The following is a 17423-nucleotide window of genomic DNA, read 5'->3' as shown; positions in this document are numbered from 1 at the left end:
ATTTTTTTAAAAAATCTTTGAGGGGCACCCAAGTGGCTTAGTTAAGTGTTTGCCTTTGGCTCAAGTCTCTCAGGGTCCTGAGATTAAGCCCCGCCTTAGGCTCCCTGCTCAGAAGGGAGTTGGCTTCTCTCCTTTCTTGGTCCAGCCCCCCTGCCCTCCCACCTTGGCTCAAATAATAAAATCTTTTTAAAAAATCTTCTTTGGGAATATCACTCAACCATTAGAAAGGATGAATACTCACCATTTGCTTCTTCGTAGATAGAACTGGAGGGTATTATGCTGAATGAAGTCAGTCAATCGAAGAAGGACAATGAACATCATATGGCTTCATTCATTGGAGGAATATAAAAAATAGTGAAAGGGATTAAAGGGGAAAGGAAAGAAAATGAGTGGGAAATATCAGAGAGGGTGACAGAACATGAGAGACTCCTAACTCTGGGAAACGAACAAGGGGTGGTGGAAGGGGAGGTGGGGGGGTATGGGGTGACTGGGTGACGGGCACTGAGAGGGGCACTTGACGGGATGAGCACTGGGTGTTATATGTTGGCAAATAGAACTCCAATAAAAAATATACACAAAAATAAATAAATAAAAATGAAAAAATCTCTTTGAGTTCAAATTAGGGAATCATATTTTTTGCTCTTTTTAATTGAAATATAATTGACTTATACATTGCATAAGTTTGATATGTTGATTTGATACATTTACATATTGCAATATGATTAGTACCTTAGCTTCAGGTAACACTAGTACCACCTCCCTTAATCATTTCTTTGTTGTGGTGAAAACAAGATCTAGTCTCTTAGCAAGTTTTAAGTTTATAATACAGTATTGTTGATTACAATATGCTATGCATTAGCTCCATAGGATTTATTCTATTTCCAAATTTGTACCCTTAAACAGCCTATCCCCAATTGCTCCTCCCCATGCTGTGGTAACCATCATTCTAGTCTCTGCTTTTACAAGTTTGCCCTTTTTAGATTCCACATGAGATAACATACAGTATTTGTCTTTCTTTGACCTATCTCCCTTAGCATAATGCCTTCAAGGCTGCCATCCATGTTGTCTCAAACAGCAGCATTTCCTTCGCTCTTATGGTTGAATAATTTCCACTGTATGTATACTACAAATTCTTCATTTATCCATTCATTGACATTTAGGTTGTTTCCATATTTTGGCTATTTTAAATAATGCTGCAGTAAACATGGGAGTAAGTGCATGTATTTCTTCAAACTCCCATTTTCATTTCCTTTGATTCTATCTCCAGATATAGTAGAACTGCTTTATCATATGGTAATTCTATTTTTAAATTTTTTAGAGACCTCTATACTGATTTCCACAGTGGCTGAACCAGTTTAAATTCTCACCAGCAGTGTTCAAGGGTTCTCTTACCTCCAGATCTTCACCAATACTCATTATCGTCTCTTTGTGGTAGCCATTCTAACAGGTGTGAGGTGATATGTCACTGTGGTTTTGATTTGTATTTGCCTGATAATTAGCAATGTTGAGAACCTTTTTATGTACGTTGGCCATTTAGATCACTTCTTCGGAAAAATGTATGTCCGTTCCTCTGCCCATTTTTAAAAATTGTATTATTTGGTTTTTGTTGTTATTGAGTTGTATGAGTTTTTGTATTTTAATATATATATATTTATATATATATATTAACTTCTTATCTGATGTAGGATTTCCAAATATTTTCTCCCATTCCATAAATTTCCTTTTCATCTTTTAAAAAAAATTATTTCTTTGGGTGCCTGGGTGGTTCAGTCGGTTAAGCACCTGCCTTCAGCCCAGGTCATGATCCCTTGATTCTGGGATCAACCCCTGCGTTGGGCTCCCTGTTCAGTGGGGAGCCTGCTTCTCTCCCTCCTCCTGGCTTGTTCTCTCTCAGTATCTCTGTCTTTCTATCTCAAATAAATAAAAACAATCTCTAAAATCATTTCTTTTGCTGTGCAGAGGCTTTCTAGTTTTAAATTTCTTCTCAAGCTTTTATTTAACTTCCAGGTAACATACTGTATAATGTTAGTTTCAAGTGTAGAATTCAGTGATTCATCACTTGGATACAACACTTTGTGCTCATCACAAGTGCCCTCCTTATACCCATCACCTATTTAACCCATCCCCCAAGCCCATTCCCCTCCAGTAACCTACAATTTGTTCTCTATAGTTAAGATTCTATTTCTTGGCTTGCCTCTTGCCCCACCATGTTCATTTGTTTTGCTTCTTAAATTCCACTTATTAGTGAAATCATATGGTACTTGTCTTTTGCTGATGTGTAGAAGCTTTTTAGATTGACATAACCCCACTTGTTGATTTTTGCTTTTGTTGCCTGTGCCCTTGGTGTCATATCCAAAAAATCATTGCCTATTCCAATGTCAAGGAGTTTCTTCCCAATGTTTTTCCCTGGGAGTTTTATGGTATCAGGTTTTATGTTCAAGGTTTTATTCCATTTTGAGTTAATTTTTGTGAGTAGTGTATAACAGAGGTCCAATTTCATTTTTCTGCATGTGGTTATCCAGTTTTCCCAACACCATTTTTTGAAGAGACTATCCTCTCTCTTTTGAGTGCTCTTTGATCCTTTGTTAAATATTAGTTGACTATTTATGCAGGGTTTATTTCTGAGCTCTCAATTTTGTTCCATTGTTTCTACTTTTATGTCAGGACCATGCTGTCTTAATTACTATAGCTTTGTAGGACAGTTTGAAATTAGGAAGTGTGATACCTCCAGATTTATTCTTCTTTATCCTAATTGCTCGGCTATTAGGCATCTTTTATGCTTTCAATTTAAAATTTTAGGATTACGGGCAGCCCCCGTGGCACAGCAGTTTAGCGCCGCCTGCAGCCCAGGGCGTGATCCTGGAGACCATGGATCGAATCCCATGTCGGGATCCCTGCATGGAGCTTGCTTCTCCCTCTGCCTGTGTCTCTGCCTCTCTCTCTCTCTGTCTCTATGAATAAATAAAATAAAAAATCTTTTAAAAAATTTAGGATAATTTATTTCTATTTCTGTGAAATACACCACTAGGATTTTTACTGGGTTGTAGGAACATTTTAACAATATTAATTCTACTTCATGTATACAAGATCTCTTTCCATTTATATCTGTCTTCAATTTCTTTCATCAAAGTTTTATCATTTTTAGTATACAGGTATTTTACTTCCTTGTTTAAATTTATTCCTAAGTATTTTTATTTTTGATACTGTTGTTAATGGAATAGTTTTCTCTCTTTCTATTTTATATATCCCATTGTTAGTGTATAGAAACCCAATTGATATCTATATGTTGATACTTTACCATGCTGCTTTACTGAATTCACTGATTGAGAGGGGTCTTCAGATTTTCTGTATATATAAGATCATATCATCTGCAAACAAAGATCATTTTACTTCGTCCTCTCTGAGTTGGTATCTTTTATTTCTTTATCTTGCCTTATTGTTCTGCTAGGACTTCCTGCATTGTGTTGAATAGGAATGATGAGAGTGGGTACACTATTTTATTCCTGATCTTAGAAGAAAGGCTTACAACCTTTCACCATTGAGTATGAGGATTTGATGTATATGGCCTCTATTCTGTCGAAGTACATTTCATCTACATGTGATTTGTTGAGAGCTTTTATCGTGAAAGGGTGTTGTATTTTTTCTAACACTTTTTGATCCTCTGTTCAGATTATCATGTGATTTTTATCGTTCATTCTGCTACTGTGGTATATCACATTTATTGATTGGCATGTGTTGAGCTATCCATGCATCTCAGGGATAAATCCCACTTAGTGGTGTATGATTTTTATAAAGTGCTATTGAATTTGGTCTGCTGATATTTTGTTGAGATTTTTTACATCCATAATTATTAATAGCATTTGTCTGCAATAGCATTTGTCTGCAGTTTCCTGAGACTGAAGTGTCCCTATCTGGCTTTAAGAAGGATTGGTGTTAATTTTTCATTAAAAGTTTGGTATACTTTACTAGTGAAACCATTTAGTCCTGAGCTGTGTTGGATTTGGGGAGGAGGTGTTGTTGTTGTTGTTGTTGTTGTTGTTGTTGTTGTTGTTGTTTTTCCTTATTCAATATTGGTTTGCCCAGATTTTCTATTTCTTTCTTATTTGGTCTTGGTAGGTTGTATGTTTCTAGAAATTTTTCCTTTTCTTCTTGGGTTATCTAATTTGTTTGCATATAATTGGTCATACTCTTACTTATGATTCTATGAATTTCTGTGGTATCAGTTATAATATGTCCTCTTTCCTTTGAGACTTTGTATCAGTACTTTTTTAATGTAGCTAGAGATTTGTCAATCTTATCTTTTTAAAAAAATAGCCCTTAGTTTGATATTTTCTCTTGTTTTGGTCTCTATTTCACTTATTTATGCTCTAGTCTGTTTTCTTCTCTGTTTTTCTAACTTTGGGCTTAGTTTGTTCTTTTTCTAGTTCCTACAGGTGTGAAGTTAGGTTGTGTGAGATCTTTTATATTTTCCTAATCTAGAGGTTTGTTTCTATAAGTTTCCCTCTTTGAACTGCTTTAGTAACATCCCATAGGTTTGGTATGTTGTGTTTCTACTTTCACTTATTTCAATATGTATTTTGATTTCCCTTTTGATTTATTTCTTCTATGACCCATTGGTTGTTCAAGAGTATGCTGTTTAATTTCTACATATTTTTAGATCTTCCAGCTTTCCGGGGATCCCTGGGTGGCTCAGCAGTTTGGCACCTGCCTTCGGCCCAGGGTGTGATCCTGGAGTCCCAGGATCGAGTCCCACATTAGGCTTCCTGCATGGAGCCTGCTTCTCCTCTGTCTGTGTCTCTGCCTCTCTCTCTCTCTCTCTCTCTCTCTCTCTCTCTCTGTGTCTCTCATGAATAAATAAAATCTTAAAAAAAAAAAAGATCTCCCAGATTTCTACCTGTTACTGATCTCTAGTTTCATACTATTGTGGTCAGAAGAGACACTTGATATGATTTCACTCTTACTGAACTTGCAAAGACTTATTTTGTGATCTATCATCTGACCTATTGGAGAATGTTCTATGTGTGCCCGAGAAGAATGTGTATTCTACTATGGTTAAATTGAATGTTCTATATATTTATGTTAAGTCCATTTGGTCTAAAATATGACTCAAGTCCAACATTTCTTTGTTGATATTCTGTCAGGATAATCTATCTATTGTTGAAAGTGGGGTATTGACATCCCCTACTATTATTGCATTGTTACCTATTTCTCTCTCTAGATCTGTATTTGCCTAGTATAGTTATAGTATAGTATAGTGCTCCAATGTTTGGTCTGTATATAATTCTGATATCTTCTTTAATTGGCCCCTTTTTCATTATATAAAGACCTTATTTATCTCTTGTTCCCATTTTGGCTTAAAGTCTATTTTGTCTGATATTAGTATAGCTATCCCTGCTCTTTTGGATTCCACTTGAATGGAATATCTTTTTCCAGCCATTCATTTTGATCCTACATGTGTTCTTAAAGCTAAAGTGAGTCTCCTACACAGCATATTGCTTGGTCATTTAAAAAATCCATTTGGCCTCTCTAAGCTTTCTGATTATATAATTCAGATAATTATTGATAGAATAAGGACTTACTATGCCATTTTATTTTTTTCTGGCTATTTTGTAGTGTGCCATTCCTTTCTTGCTACATTATTTAGAGAATTGGTGATTTTCTATAGTGGTATGTTCTGATTCCTTTCCATTTATCTTCTGAGAACCAACTATAGACTTTTGCTTTGTGGTTATTAGCAGGCTTACATAAAACATCTTAGAACAGTCTATTTTAGGCTGATAACAACTTAGCTTTGATCACATCCAAAAACTCAAAACCACCCCCCCACTTTTGTGTTTTAATGTCACAATTTAGCTCTTCTTGTATTTTGTATTAACATATTATAGTAGCTACATTTATTTTTATGTTGTTTTTTAATCTTTATACAATAGTTAAGTGGTTAACACATCACCATGCTAAAGTATTAGAATATTCTTAATTTGACTGTACATTTACCTTTACCAGTATGTTGTATATTGTCATATGTTTTCGTATGTTACTAGTTAGCATCATTTTATTTCAGCTTGAAGAACTCTTTTTATCATTTTGTAAGGCAGGTCTACTGGTGATGAAGTTCTTCAGTTTTCACTTGTGAGGGAAAGTCATTTCTCTTTCATTTCTGAAGGATATCCTTGTCTTGGTTGGCAGGTTTTTTTTTTTTTAATTTCAGCCTATCACAGAAGAAAATGCCTCATTATCACATCATAGTAAAGATGCATGATCAATATGATTTGTGACTATTGATGTTGACCTTGATCATCCAGATGAGGTAGGGTTTGTCAGGTTTCTCCATTATAAAGTTTCTCTTCTTTCTCCCATTCCATATTGCACTCTTTGGAAGGGTAGTCACTGTGTACCCCAAAATGAGAAAATGAGGAGTTATGCTCCCCCCTTATGGGCAGAGTAGCTACATAATTACATATGAATATTTCATTTAAAATTTTTATTTAAATTCAACTTAGGTAACATACAGAGTATTAGTGTCAGGGGTAGAATTTAATGATTCTTCAGTTCCATTTAACACCTGGTGCTCATTACATCAAGTACTCTCCTTAATGCCCATCATCCACCTACTCCATGCCACCATCCACCTCCCCTCCCACAACCTTCAATTTGTTTCCTATGTTAAGAGTCTTTTATGGTTTGTCTCCCTCTCTTTTTTTTTTGTATTATTTTTTCCTTCCATTCCCTTTTGTTCATCTGTTTTGTTTTTTAAATTCTACCTATGAGTGGAATCATAGTCTTTCTCTGACTGATTTATCTTGCTTAGCACAATACCTTCTAGATCCATTGACATCATGGCAAATGGTAAGATTTCATTCTTTTTATGGCTAATATTCCATTATACATGTATACCACATCTTCTTTATCCATTCATCTGTCAATGGACATCTGGGCTTTTTCTATATTTTGGTTATTGTGGACATTGCTGCTATAGATATTGGGGTGCATGTACCCTTTCAATTCACAATTTTTGTATCCTTTGGATAAATACCTAGTAGCGTAATTGCTGGGTCATAGGGTAGTTCTGTTTTTAAGTTTGAGGAACCTCCATACTGTTTTATATAGCGGTTGCAGCAGTTGGCATTCCCACCAACAGTGTAGGAGAGTTCCCCTTTCTCTGCATCCTCTTCAACAGCTGTTGTTTCCTGTGTTGTTAATTTTAGGCATTCTGACATGTGTGAGGTGGCTTCTCATTGTAGTTTTGATTTGTATTTCCCTGATGATGAGTGATGTTGAGCATTTTTTCATGTGTCTGTTAGCCATTTGTATGTCTTCTTTGGAGAAATGTCTGTTCATGTCTTCTGCCCATTTCTTGACTGGATTATTTGTTTTTTGGGTGTTGAGTTTGATAAGTTCTTTATAGATTTTGGATACTAGCCCTTTTTTAGATATGCCATTTGCAAATTGTCTTCTCCTATTCTGTAGGTTGCCTTTTAGTTTTGTTGATTGTTTCCTTTGCTGTGCAAAAGTTTTTTATTCTGATGAAGTCTCAATAGTTCATTTTTGCTTTGTTTCCCTTGCCTTTGGGGTCATATCTAGCAAGAAGTTGCTACAGCCATGGTCATAGAGGTCAAAATCCTCTAGGATTTTGATAGATTCCTATGTAACATTTAGGTCTTTCATCCATTTTTAGTTTCTTTTTGTGTATAGTGTAAGAAAATGGTGCAGTTTCATTCTTCTACATGTGACTGTCCAATTTTCCCATCACCATTTGTTGAAGAGACTGCTTTTTAGGAATATTTCATTTTTAAAAATGCTAGTGTTACTTTTACTTTCAATTTCTAATTATGTACTTATCTATTTCTCCTTTCAATTTTGATCAGTTTTGCTTCATATATCTTGTAGCTATTTTGTTAAATAAAACATATTTGGGATTATAAGGTCTTCTTAGTGGATTCTCTATAATTGTATAATATCCAACTTTATCCCTACTAATTTTCCTCATTCTATAGTCTAGATTGTCTGATATTAATGTAATCACATCATTTATATTTTTATTGTGGTAAAATATATATAGCATAAAATTTACTATTTACTTTTTTTATTTTTGAAAGAGATCAGGATGGGTAAGAGGGAGAGGGAGAAGGAGAATATTAAGCAGGCTCCACAGTCAGTGCAGAGCCCAACGTGGCTGAAATTAAGAGTCAGACATTTAACCAACTGAGCCACCCAAGTGTTCCTACTATTCATCCATTCAATAGTTTTAAGTGTATTCACACTGTTGTGCAACCAGCACTACTATAGATCTTCAACTTTTTTATCATCTCATAAAAAACCTATGCTCATTAAACAATAATTTTCCGGGGTACCTAGGTGGCTCAGTGGTTGAGCATCTGCCTTTGGCTCAGGTTGTGATCCCGGGGTCCTGGGATCCAGTCCCACATTGGCTCCCTGCAGGAAGCCTGCTTCTCCCTCTGCTTGTGTCTCTGCCTCTCTCTCTGCATCTCTCATGAATAAATAAAATATTAAGAACAACAACAGTAACTTTCCATCCTCCCTCCCCCTAGCTCATGGAAAACACTGTTATGCATTCTCTACTGATTTGACTATAATAAGTACCTCATATAAGTGGAATCGTACAACATCTGTCCTTTTGTGTCTGGCCTACTTCATTTAGCATAAGGACTTCAAGATTCATCTATATTTTAGCATGTGTCAGAATTTCATTCCTTTTAAAGGCTGAATAATATTCTATTGTATGTATTTACCACAATTTGTTTATCCATTCATCCGTTGATGGACATTTGGGGTTATTTCCACCTTTATAGGCTGCTGTGAATAATGTTGCTATGAACATTGGTGTACAAATATCTGTTTGAGTCCCTGCTTTCAGTTCTTTTGTTTATATACCCAGAAGTGGAATTGATTAATCAAATTGTAAGTTTATGTTTAATTTTTGAGGAATTGCCATCCCATTTTCCACAGAAGCAGTACCATTTTCCATTTCTACATGCACAAGAGTTCCACTTTAAAAAAAATATTTATTTATTCATGAGACACAGAAAGAGAGAGAGAGAGAGAGAGGCACAGACACAGGCAGAGGGAGAAGCAGGCTCCATACCATGCAGGGAGCCTGACATGGGACTTGATCCCGGGTCTCTAGGACCACACCTGGGACCGAAGGCGCGCTAAGCCACTGAGCCACCCGGGCTGCCCAAGTTCCACTTTTCCACATTCATGGCAACACTTGCTTCAGCTATTTTCTGATTCATGTCTTTATGTGCATGTTTTTTATCATTTGATTTTCAATCTCTCTATATCATTATATTTAAAGTGATTTTCCTGAAGATAGTATATAGTTGGGTCACGTTTTTGTAAACAGTATGATAAACATTGTCTTTATTCAGTGTGTTTAGAGTTTACATTTAATTATTGATATGGTTTGATTTAGGTTACCATTTTATTATTTTGTTTGCTTTTTTCTGTTCCTATGTTTCACATTTTCTGTCTTCTTTTGAATTGTTTCTATACTTTTGAGTGTTTCATTTTTTTAAAAGATTTTATTTATTTATGATAGACATAGACAGACAGAGGCCTAGACACAGGCAGAGGGAGAGGGAGAAGCAGGCTCCATGCCAGGAGCCCGACATGGGACTAGATCCCGGGACTCCAGGATCGCGCCCTGGGCCAAAGGCAGGCGCTAAACCGCTGAGCCACCCAGGGATCCCCATTGAGTGTTTCATTTTTATTTATATGTCTTTTTAGCTTTACTATTTTGGTTTGGTTTTTTATTTTCTATTTGTTTTAGTGTTGCTCTGGGAAACTTTATATACATATGTATGTATGTATATATATGTACAGATAAATACATGTATGTAACTTTTCAAGTTAATATTTTATGAATTGACAAAAATCACAGAAGTCTTGGGAGACCTGGAGTTGACCCGGAACCTTAAAGGTAAGGTTGAATTACCTTTAGCAGAAGATAAATAGAAGCCATAGAACATTAAGGATAAATTCAGGAAGACCCAAGACTATTGAGAACTTGCCTGCTCTCTACACTATTTTCCAAGGACAGGTTGCTATGGTGACAGACTATGGAGCCTTTATCAAAATCCCACACTGTCAGAAGCAAGCTCTGGGCCATCAAACTCACATGTCATCCTGTCACACGGAAAAGCTCTCTGAGATAGCAGATGTTGGAGACAAAGTGTGGGTGAAGCTTATTTATCAAGGGATGAAAAATGAGAAGATATCCTCAATCAAGGGACTAGAAAAAACCTGAGCCCCAACAATGTTATCACTAAGCAAGAAGAGAGGTGGGGGCAGTCCTTCCAGGATTACACTGGGCAGATCACCCTCAAGGCTCTCCTGAACACTACCTGCAAGAAGTGTGGCTGTAAAAAATAAAAAGGATTATTTTATGCAACCAGGAGGGACCAGATATTCTCTAATATCTAATGAGGAAGAGAGGAAGAGGCAAAGTCAGCAGAGTTTGAGAAGCTTGACCCCATGAGGGATTCTAGAAAAAGAAGGAAAAGAAGAAAAAGAAGCACAGAAAAAGGAAGTCATCTGACTCTGGCAGCTAAGACTATGAGAATGACACAGTCAACACACATCAAAAGACAGCAAGGCAGCAAAGGAGGGGGTGGAGGAGAAGAAGAGGGAGAGGAGAGGAGGAGGCGCAGGAGGAGCACAAGAAGTGAGAGTGAGAGTAGAGGGGGTAGTTGAGAGAAGGAAAAAATCTGGAGCCTTGTGCCTAGAAGCCCTGGCTCCTGCAAAGACTTAGTGAGAATATAGCCTCCCACCCCACTGACTTCTCACCCAAGAGAGATGGCTCCCTCATGCAGCAGACAGGTTTGGGAGTTAGATGTCAAAAGCATCTGCCCGAATGAGTGTTTAACTTACCATTCTTGGTCTCTTTGCAAGTGACCCCTGCTGCTCACCCATTCATTCATTCACTCAACTGCCTTCATTCAGCCACAGGTCCTATTACCCTCTCCAGCTGCCATTGCCAGAGCCAGATTCCTGCACAGGGGCCCACGCTATAGCCACAGATACTGCTGTGGAGGCAAGTGTGGCCATAGTTGGAGGACAGATTGGCCTCTCCCTGCTGGGTCTTTCCTGGCCTGATTGGTGAGTGATCTCTGCAGGATCCAACACAGAGGCCAAGGGAGACCAGGAGGGTGAGGGAGAACATGGTAAGAAGTGGTGCTCACTTTTTCCATTCCCTCTAGTATGATTCTACAATGCTACAAGTGACAGTGAGAAAACCATTGTTTGCAGCAACCAAGCTTGTGTGTGACATTTTGCCAGACCACTGAACCAGATAGCTCAAGCCAAGATCATTGCTTTACTTTATATTTACTACTGTGTAGATCAATTGATTTTACCTTGGGTCTCTGCTTAAATTCCTGGCACTAAGACAAAAACAAAAACAAAAAAACAAACAATAAAAACACAGAAGCCTTACAACTATCTAGGTCCTTTCGTCATCCCCCTTTATGTTATAATGGTCATATGTATTATATCTATATACATTGAAAAATCATACCAGACAACATTATGATCTTTTATTCAACCATCATGCATATGTTAAAGAACTTAAAAGGGGAATAAAAGGGGAAATACTGTATTATATATAGTTAAATATTTACCATTTCTATTGCTCTGCTTTTCTTCCTGAGATTTTTCATCTGTGATCATTTCTCAACCTTTCTTTTAGAGTAGGTCTGCTGTGATAAATTCTCTTAGTTTTCATCTGAAAATGTCTATTTTTGTCTTCATTTTTTAGTTGTTTTCCTGGATTGACAATTCATCTCTTTCTGCACATTTAAGATGTTGTTTCATTGTCCTCTCACATACATGGTTTCTAATCAGAAATATGCAGTGATGTGAAACATTGTTGTCCAAAGGTTTTTAAAGCGTAATTTTTTTCTACACACTTTTAAGCATTTAAAATTTTTACTTGGTCTTTTACAGTTTAACTATGTTAAGTCTGGTAATTTTCTTTGTTTTTTAACACTTTTTTTTTTTTAAGATTTTATTTAGGGACGCCTGGGTGGCTCAGCAGTTGAGCATCTGCCTTTGGCTCAGGGCGTGATCCCAGAGTTCTGGGATCAAGTCCCATATCAGGCTTCTTGCATGGAGCCTGCTTCTCTCTGTCCCTGTGTCTCTGTTTCTCTCTGTGTGTCTCTGATGAATAAATAAATAAAATCTTTAAAAAAATAATAAAGATTTTATTTATTTATTCATGAGAGACACACAGAGAGAGGCAGAGACACAGGCAGAGGGAGAAGCAGGCTTCCTAAGGGGAGCCTGATATGGGACTCAATCCCAGGACCCCAGGATCATGATCTGAACCAAACAAAGGCAGATGCTCAACCATTGAGCCACCCAGGCATTCCAACATGTTTGGGTTTTATTGAGGTTTTTTAATCTGAAAAATGCATGTCTTTTACCAAATTGGAGTTTTCAACTATTATTTCTCCAAAATTTCTTATTCCTCTTTCTTCTCTCCTTCTGGAATTCCAATGACATGACACAAATACTAGGCTTTTTGATAGTGGCCCAAAGATTGCTGAGGCTCAGTGGAGTTTTTCTATTTTCTTAAAATATTTTATTTATTTGAGAAAGAGAGAGTACAAGCTGGAGGGAGGGGCAGTGGGAAAGGGAGAAGCAGACTCCCTGCTGAGCAGCAAGCCTGATCCAGGGCTCAATCCCAGGATCCTGGGATCATGACTTGAGCTGAAGGCAGACACTTAACCAAATGAGCCACCCAGGTGCTAGTGGAGTCTTTTCTAATTTTTCTTTCCCTACTTCAGACTGGATATTTCCTACTGATCACTTTTAAAATTTATTGAGCTGCCTTTTTCTTCTGTACTCTGCTTTTATGCCCCTTGGTTGAATCTTTAAATTTAAGTTATTGCAGTTTTGAAGTTCTAAAATTTCAATTTGGGGATCCCTGGGTGGCTCAATGGTTTGGCACCTGCCTTTGGCCCAGGGTGTGGTCCTGGAGTTCTGGGATCAAGTCCCATGTCGGGCTCCCTGCATGGAGCCTGCTTCTCCCTCTGCCTGTCTCTGCCTCTCTCTCTCTCTGCCTCTCATGAATAAATAAATAAAATATTTTAAAAAACAAATAAAATAAAATTTGGTTGTTTTTATAATTTCTACTTCTCTCGAGACCGTTTATATTTCCATTCATTTCAAGAGTGTTTACCTATACTTCATGAAGAATGGTTATAATATCTGCTTTATTGTAACAAAATAATCTTTGCCTTGGATTTCAAATATCTGAAGTATTTAGGGGTTGGCATCTTTTCTCTTGAAGGTGATCAGATATTTCTGGGTTCTGTGTATCAAGTAATTCTGGATTGTATACTGGACATTTTTAATATAACAGTATGAAACCGTGGTTCCTATTACAATCTCTGGAGTATGTTGATTTTTTTGTTTGTTTGTTTTAGCAGGCAATCAACTGGGTTAGATTCAAATCACAAATTATACTTCATTTTTTGTATGTGTTATTTCTAAATCCTTGGATATATTGTTTGGGTCTATCATTCATTGAGCCATTCAGAAATTAGTTGAGGTTTTTAAGATTTTATTTATTTGAGAAAGAGACAGAGAGAAGATGAGCAGAGGGAGCTGCAGAAGGAGGGGAAGTGGGATAAGCAGATTCTCTGCTGAGTGCTGAGCCTGACACTGTCTTGAACCCAGGACCCTGAGAGCATGACCTGAGTAGAAATCAGATTGACTGACTAAACCACCCAGGCACCCCAGAAATTAGTTGAATGCTGAACAATGTCTTTTCTATATTTCTTTGGATATGTATGTTGTGAATGTGCAGCTTAGGGGTGAGCCTGAAAATTCTATCAGTTCATTCACAGAACCAGTGTATCTCCTTCTTTAGCGATGACCTCTTCTGAATCTTCTCTCCCACTTTAGACCCTAAGGGCCCTCTTTCCAAGTTTTTTTTTTGACCCAAAAGATGAGATTCTCTCATAGTTTTAGCCTCCCACTCTATCACATACTTCTGTACTAACCAGGCCACCCTTGGGTTACAGTGATGAAAGAAAGTTAGATACATAATGACCATTCCTCCCCACACTCTACATAACAAAAGCTGTTTTCTCAGTTCCTGCATTTGGAGAAATGGGTTTTAACTTGGGATTTCATATGCACTGACATCAGTGTAGTTCCACCTCTGGTGCTATCCTTGGGAAGGCACCAAGAAATGGGAGAGAGGGGAATCAATAAAAGGGGGCTCCCCTTCAATCCTCTCAGAGTCACAAGTGCCCTCTTTTCTAGTGCTCTGGTCAGAAGATAAATTTCTCTCAGTATTTTTGCCTCTCTGTTCCCAGGCTATTTCCCAGTTTGGCCAACCATCAGTTCAAAGCCAGGAGACAAAAGAAGGGGGAAAATGAATAATAAAAGGAAATTCACCATGCCATATGAATCGATCTTCAAGTTTTTATTTCTCTCCTTAATCTGCCTGATATTATTTGCTTTTCAAAGTCCTCAGGTAGTTGCTCTTTGTATTTTGTACAGAGTTTTTAGTTTTAATCCATTGGGGAGATAGGCTGTAGTGGGCTTAGTCCATCTCAGCTGTATCTATAATGTTCCATTTACTTTTATGCTTTATATTGAACTTATTACATATGTTACATTTATATATGCCTTAAATCACACAACAAAATGTTAGTTTTAAAGACACTGAGAAATAAGGTACCCCATATATTTACTATTTTGTGTACACTTCTTTTCTTCCTAACAGTCTGTTTTCCTTTGATATCTTTCCCTTCAGCCTGCAGAAATTCCTTTAGCATTCCCTGTAGTTAAGGTCTGATCATAAATTCTCTCTCTCTCTTTTTTTAATCCAAAAGTATCTTCATTTTGCTTTTCATTACTGATGGATATTTTTACTGGATGAATAATTTGGGGTTATTCTTTCTCATTTCTTTTCTTTTGGCCCTTTAATTATATTGCTCCATTGTCTTCAGTCTTTCCATTTTTTAATGACAAGTCAGCAATCATTTGTATCATTTTTCCCTTATATAGTGTGTTCTATTTATATATCTTTCACTAGATTACTAGTAACAATGTTTTGATTACCTATAATTTGAAATATGGCAAGTAGTTCTCTGATGGACAAACTGAATGATCTTAAACAGTTGTCTTCTCTGAACCAGTTTACTCTTCAGCAAATAGAAATAACAATGCTTGACACAGAATTCCAGTCATGACTCCCTAGTCCTACTCCTAATTATCTGCCCTAAGCCAAATTGCTTCTCTATGTGTAAATTATGTCTTTAGTCCAGGGCTTTTCAAACTTATCTATAAAAATTCCTTCACAGTTTAGGAGAATGGAGCTTACCTCGGGACAGAAGGTAGACACAAAAGCTGCAACCTTCTGCATACAGAACATGGGACTATGAATTCCTTCTTTCATGAAAGATATGCTGATTTGTATTCTTCCCCTTAAAAAAATATGTAAACATAAAATATCCAAATGATTTGACATATAAATGACAAATCCTCTTTTACTCAAATCTTAAAGTTCTTGCTCCAAAAAGATGTCATATTCCTTTCTTTATTTCATTGTTGAAAAGAGTAAGTAGGTTTATGGTCACTTACAAATGAACACAGTCTTAATATCACAGGATTTTATATTTATATAGTTGAAATCACACATTTCATGCAGCTTCTCACACAAGCCTGTTTACAGACGGATTCACATTCACAGTATGTACAGAATGCACATATAAGAAAAGTATATCTTTCAAAATACCACATAAATTTTAAGTCTTACAGATAGACACAGTCTCATAACTAAAGTCACAAAGACCTCCAAAAATGCGTATTATATAATTCCATGTATAGTCACAAAGGCACTCAAATTTTTTACTTTATTTTTTTATTTATTTAGTATATTTTTTATGGGAGTTCAATTTGCCAACATATAGCATAACACCCAGTGCTCATCCTGTCAAGTGCCCCCCTCAGTAAAACTTTTTACATTTAAATTCAGTTAGCCAACATATATTACATTGTTAGTTTCAGATGTAATGTTCAATAATTTATCAGTTGTATATAACCTCTCATATTTATCACATCATGGCACTCACACTTGCTGTTTATTCCGAAAGTCTGGGAAGGAAAATTTCCTTAGGAGCCTGAAACACACATTCACATTTCATCTTCAGGGCAGCCCCGGTGGCGCAGCGGTTTGGCGCCGCCTGCAGCCTGGGGTGTGATCCTGGAGACTCCGGATCGAGTGCCCACATCGGGCTCCCTGCATGGAGCCTGCTTCTTCCTCTGCCTGTGTCTCTGCCTCTCTCTCTCTCTGTGTCTATGAATAGATAAAAATGAAATAAAAAAAATTTCATTTTCAAGGTGCTCACAGCTGGGGAAGGAAATGCTGCACTCCCTACTGGACCCATGGACGGGCTCTCATGAGAGCTCAGAGTTCACAGGCAGTTGCACCTAAAGTTGGAGGTTGGGGTGCTGTATTCCCAAGTCCCAGTGTGGAGTTGGAAGAGGTATTAGGATGGATAGAAATCTGATTTGATTTGGCTAAGATGCTGAGCTGCATTATGACTTTCATGGGTCCTTCTTCCATAAAAAAAGAGAAAACAATATATTTTATGACTGTTCAGGTATACTACTACTAATAAATTAATATATTGTTTCTTTAACAAACATTTGCTTCGACCTGAAAGTTCGTTTTTAAGTCTGACTTTGAAAAGACTTAAAAAATAAAATAAAAAATAACAATAAATACATATAAACATACATACATGACTTTTTGTGTGCCCCCAAAAGTATTGTGGGCTAAGCATTTTGCTACTGTGACTCATGAATGAGTCAGCCCTGCCAGGATGTGTCTTGGATAAAAGTCACTCAGACTCAGTGTTAATGGAAAGACAACTTACTGGGCATGAGGAGTGATGGGGATGTAGGTGCGAGGAGGAAGAGGGCTTAGTAGATTTTATATAACCTCAAAATCTGAAATACAAGCCACTTTCATATTCAAAGAACAAATTCTGAAACAAACCGCAACCAGAAACACAACCACGCACACACAGACACACACACAGACACACAACGGGTTCTACAGTGTCACAGAGAATGAAAATCCAAACACATCCACACCTGCCAAATCATTGTGGATGTTATGCTATATGTTGGCAAATTGAACTTCAATGAATAATACAAACATACACACATACATACAAACAAACAAACGTATAGGGGCAAGGGCGTGGCTCGTTTGGTGAAGCAACTGCCTTCGGCTCAAGTAGGACCCCAGGGTAGCAGCAGCGCCCGGAGTAGAGCCGGGAGCACAGCAAGGTCAAGTATGCATTTGTTTCATTATTATTATTTTAAGGTTTTATTTATTTATTTGAGAGGGAGAGAAGAGAGCGAGTATGAGCGGGAGG

The 17423-nt window shown here is 37.2% G+C and overlaps 1 pseudogene; it reads left to right on the top strand.

Annotated features, from left to right (window-relative positions):
- The first annotated feature begins 10042 nt into the window (after window positions 1-10042).
- Window positions 10043-10771, top strand: LOC112931546 (zinc finger CCHC domain-containing protein 17 pseudogene; annotated as a pseudogene).
- The last annotated feature ends 6652 nt before the right edge of the window (window positions 10772-17423 follow it).

Source organism: Vulpes vulpes, chromosome 1 (assembly GCF_048418805.1).
Source record: "Vulpes vulpes isolate BD-2025 chromosome 1, VulVul3, whole genome shotgun sequence".
Classification (NCBI taxonomy): Eukaryota; Metazoa; Chordata; class Mammalia; order Carnivora; family Canidae; genus Vulpes; species Vulpes vulpes.
The sequence above is the reverse complement of the archived record's forward strand: the minus strand, read 5'-3'. Positions and strand labels throughout refer to the sequence as shown.